The following is a 5,000-nucleotide window of genomic DNA, read 5'->3' as shown; positions in this document are numbered from 1 at the left end:
GTTTCTTTCCTGTAAAGCTTACTGTTTAAACCATGTTTGTGTTCTCCCAGTCAACAGCCTTATCATTACCGGTACTTTAAAATTTTCGGTTGCATATTTGTGTGAATAAAATTAATTTTCTTTGGAATAGAAGAAAAGTCTATCTTTATTTCTTCTTTTGCTGGTGTCTCAAATTTAGGTTAAATCAGTGTTTCTCAAAGGGGAGGCCTATGGGACGGTTCGAAACGTTGTTTTGAGATAATTTGGTTTAACTGTTTGACAACGCAGCACCGTCCATTGGACGGGGGGCGTTTTGCTCGTATACACACACATATATATATATATATATAGAGAGAGAGAGAGAGAGTTAGAGAGAGAGAGAGAGAGAGAGAGAGAGTTAGATAGATAGATAGATAGATAGATAGATAGATAGATAGGGATAAGACCATTATTTTAAATAGCGATCAAATCAAGGAGAAGCATGGGAAGACAAACCTGATAGCTTATAATATTTATAAAAATTATAAATAAGAGTATCTAAGAGCATGGTGGTATCTCTTAGATACGCTTATATATATATAAGAGCTTCTTGAAGAAGTTTCTTAAAACTGTAGGGTTAACTTAACTTATATGAGACAGTTAAATCAATGTTTGAGCAAAAGGGGGTTCTGTAAGAATGTTATTTATTAACAGTTGAAAGCATTAATGGAACAATTAAAGAGAACTAATTGCAACATAATGAAGATGAAGATTCGAACATCAAAGAGGGGCGGTATTTAACTCAAATGAATTTAGAGTAAAGAAATATGTGCTTTTAATTAATGGGAAACAATTAAGTATGTAATTCGAGGAACATATAACTTTACTTTCTTTCGTTGAAATATGAGAATTTTTAATGTTGAAGGAAACTAGACGACTAAAGTGAATCGGTAGAGCAATTACATACACACACACACGCACACACACACACACACACACACACATATATATATAAATATGTATGTATGTATGTATATATATATATATACATATATGTAAGTATGTATATGTATATATAAATATGTATGTATATGTGTGTGTGTGTGTAAATATATATATATATATGTATATATGGTTGTAGATATATATATATATATTTATATATATATATATATATATATATATATATACGTATATATATATGTGTGTGTGTGTGTATGCTTGCATGTGTGTGTGTGTAAGTCAAGCACTCAATAAACAATTGCGAAGTGTTTTCACCTTCCCACCAGAAAACATGAAAAGAAGCAGACCTGATGAGCTTTTCAACACCTCTAACCTACAAGAGAAAAAGGTGACCATCAGTTACATTGACCCTACAGAAGACCCTATTGTCGGTCATTAATGAGATAAATCCAAACTCCGCAACAAGCCCCGATGGGACTCCCAGCATTTCTGTTAAAAACGTGCAAGAAAACCCTTGCAAAACCCCTGCAAATGCTTTTCCAGAGTTCTCTTGAATGCGGTACATTTCCTTCAAATGTTAAAAGAAGGAATAATCTGTCGGGTCCACAAAGGAGGAAGCAGAGTAGATGCTATAAACTCCAGACTGATCTCTCTGACCTCACATGCCAGCAAGATGTCTACTTAGCCATGCTAGCATGGATCAGATGCTACTTATTAACGCATTTTCAGAAAAAGACTGACCTCATTCCCAGGGGAAAATGACTTGCTTACAGACACGCAACATGGTTTCCGTCCTGGACGGAGCTGCCTAACACAGCTACTACAGCACTTCGACTGGGTACTAAAACAACAGCTCAACCATTCAAATATGGATGTGATATATCTCGACTTTGCCAAGGCGTTGAAGGCGGCGAGCTGGCAGAACCGTTAGCACGCCGGGCAAAAAGCTTAGCGGTATTTTGTCTGCCGCTACGTTCTGAGTTCAAATTCCGCCGAGGTCGACTTTGCCTTTCATTATTTCGGGATCGATAAATTAAGTACCAGTTACGCACTGGAGTCGATGTAATCGACTTAATCCGTCTGTCTGTCCTTGTTTGTCCTCTCTGTGTTTAGCCCCTTGTGAGTAGTAAAGAAATAGGTATTTCATCTGCCGTTACGTTGTGAGTTCAAATCCCGCGGGGGTCGACTTAGCCTTTCATCCCTTTGGGGTCGATAAATTAAGTACCAGTACTAGGGTAGATATAATCGACTTAATCCCTCGGTCTGTCCTTGTTTGTCCTCTCTGTGTTTGGCTCCTTGTGGGTAGTAAAGAAATAGGTATTTCGTCTGCCGTTGCGTTCTCAGTTCAAATTCCGCCGAGGTCGACTTTGTCTTTCATCCCTTTGGGGTCGATAACTTAAGTGCCAGTTGAGTACTGGGGTCGATCTAATCGTCTGGTCACCTCCGGCAAAATTTCGGGCCTTGTGCCTAGAGTAGAAAAGTAGATATTTAACATAAGCTTCCTTACGCTAATCTTATCATCTGTGAATGACATCGTATTTGGACAAAAGCCGTTCTATAAATGTTTTTATTTTCGTTTTAGAGGATAGGTGGGTTTTTTTCCTAAAGACAATAACATTTTTATTCTGCGATATTGTGCGAAGATATGAGTGTTGGAATCGGATATTTTGGTTTTGAAATTTATGTTAGGTCTGGACTGTCTATGACACAATGGAGAAAGGAATTTAGAAACGTGCATTATGCCTTGTAAATGGAAAATAAACCAAATAACGCGTTTGTTTTGACATCTATTTAAAAGCTCTCACACTCTCTTTATATAAATCTTATACAGACACAAGTGCGTGTGTGTCGTGCGTCTGAATGTGCTTTCTATTTTTTTTTATTGCAAATTGTGGCACAAAGCCAGCAATTTGTGGGGAGTGAGTTAGTCTATTGCATCGACCTCAGAGATAACTATTTTAGCGATTCCGAAACGATGAAAGGCAAGGTCGACCTGGACGGGATTTGAATGCAGAACGAAGCAGCGGACGAAATGCTGCTAAACATTTTGTCCGGCGTGCTACCGGTTTCTGCCAACTCACCACCCTGCGATGTTAGTTTCCGTGCGTAAAGCAGCGGAGGCTGGCAGAATCGTTAGGGAACCGGGGAAAACGCTCAGTGGCAGTCCGTCTCTTGCTACGTTCTGAGTTCAAATTCCACCGAACTTAACTTTTCATTCTTTCGGGGTCGATAGATTAATCAGCGAAATTAGAAATATTGAATTTCTAAATGTCTCAGAGAGACATGAGCGGTGGTGGAGCGATAGAGTGGTTGTATACCGTCAACATAACGTGACAGTCCCGTAAAGGGAATTACAACACCGCTATTTAGCCCTAGGAAGCATCGACGCTTCCTGTCGGCTTTGACACATTTCCTGTGTCCATATATTTGCGAAGGGGAGGCAAGCACCCCCACCAGCTAGGGCTATGAGCACAGAGTCGATGTAAGCGTCTTACCCACCCGACCACGCTCGAAATTGCAGACCTTGTGCCAAAACTTGAAACCAATATTACTTTCCATGTATTAGGGTTAGGCTTTATGGTTTTAGGGATGGTGCCAGCAGCAAGCTTGGTTGTCACCTTGTATTAGTACCCAAGAGAACACTGACGATGCGACGGTCATATTTCACGACCAGAGATTGAGAGGGGGAACTGACGCAAGAACTTACCACCACTTTTCTGCCTTGTGTTACTAAATTTCCCCACGAAAGATATTTTACGCCATTGACAACGTTACCCCAAAATTATTTCTTCAAAAGTTTCGCATTAAATTGTTTTTCCATTCATTACAATCACACATCCTTCTATTTTAACTTCTTCTAATGGTAAAGACATCCTTCTTTGATCTTCGTATCTTTATTTCATTAAGATTTAATTAGTTCTCTTTAATCGATCACTTAATGGTTTTAAATTCTAATAATATTCTCACAGATCACCGCAGAACTCGAAGATCAATAAAGCTTTCTGTTTCATTTTAAATTTCTAATGTGAGTTAAGTATTATACTTTATTGAAACATCTCAATGAGTAGACATCAATTTGGAGCAGCGCAATAAAGTGCTTAGGGACTTGCAAAATATAAATTATATTTTCTTTCCAAAACTATAAGCAAATACGGTGGCTTAGATTACGGATTTCAAAAAAAGGGGCAGGCGTGGCTTAATGGTGAAAAGGTTCGTTCTACGTGGTTTAGTGGTGAAAAGGTTCGCTTTATGTTGGTTTAGTGGTGAAAAGGTTCGCTTTACGTGGTTTAGTGGTGAAAAGGTTCGCTTTACGTGGTTTAGTGGTGAAAAGGTTCGCTTTACGTGGTTTAGTGGTGAAAAGGTTGGTTTTATGTGGTTTCAGATTCAGCCTCACTACACTAGACTTGGGAACATTCCTTCAAGTTAAAGACCCCCGACCAAGAGGATTATTTCAGAAGTTAGAGCCTGACGTATATATACGGATGTGTATATATATATATATATGTGTGTGTGTGTGTGTGTATGTGTGTGTGTGTATGTGTGTGTGTGTGTGTGTGTGTGTGTGTGTGTATGTGTACATATGTATATATATCTTCCAATTTGATGAAGAAATTCCCGTCGTTACCAATTTAACCTAGTTTAGAAAGCGTAGCACAGCAGTGCCCTCCACTGCTTTTATAGAGCAACGACTCGGACAATGCTTAATCTGCCATAATCAATCAGAATATGTTGTGCATTTGGTCATACAAGAGGTTTTATTAGTACAAGAAATAAATAGAGCTTATTCTATGACTGCATTTTTATCTACAGCGTATTTAGCTACGCAAAGCGATCGGTTCAAAGTGGTTGTACAATCTGTGCTTAGATGAAAATCATTCGAGAAAGGGACATTAAACAAGTCCGTTTCAATGACCGAGAAGAGAACAAAAGGAACTAAAAGGGAACAGAACAAATGTATAACTGCGCGCACAGACGTTTCTATACGCATATATGCACACATACACACACGCACATATATAAATATAATGCTGTTATAATACACAGATTTTTATGCATGCATAGACACACACCTATATAAA

At 38.5% G+C, this 5,000-nt stretch overlaps 1 protein-coding gene and 1 long non-coding RNA gene across 2 annotated transcripts in view; both read right to left on the bottom strand.

Moving 5' to 3' along the window:
- The window catches only part of LOC115219947 (uncharacterized protein C22orf15-like), a 212,869-nt gene that overhangs the window by 89,474 nt on the left and 118,395 nt on the right, over window positions 1-5,000 (bottom strand). The window lies entirely within an intron of this gene.
- The window catches only part of LOC118766378, a 21,006-nt gene that overhangs the window by 14,640 nt on the left and 1,366 nt on the right, over window positions 1-5,000 (bottom strand). The gene's annotated exons all lie outside the window — the stretch shown is intronic.

The sequence above is a fragment of the Octopus sinensis genome, linkage group LG15 (genome assembly GCF_006345805.1).
Source record: "Octopus sinensis linkage group LG15, ASM634580v1, whole genome shotgun sequence".
Lineage (NCBI taxonomy): Eukaryota > Metazoa > Mollusca > Cephalopoda > Octopoda > Octopodidae > Octopus > Octopus sinensis.
The sequence above is the reverse complement of the archived record's forward strand: the minus strand, read 5'-3'. Positions and strand labels throughout refer to the sequence as shown.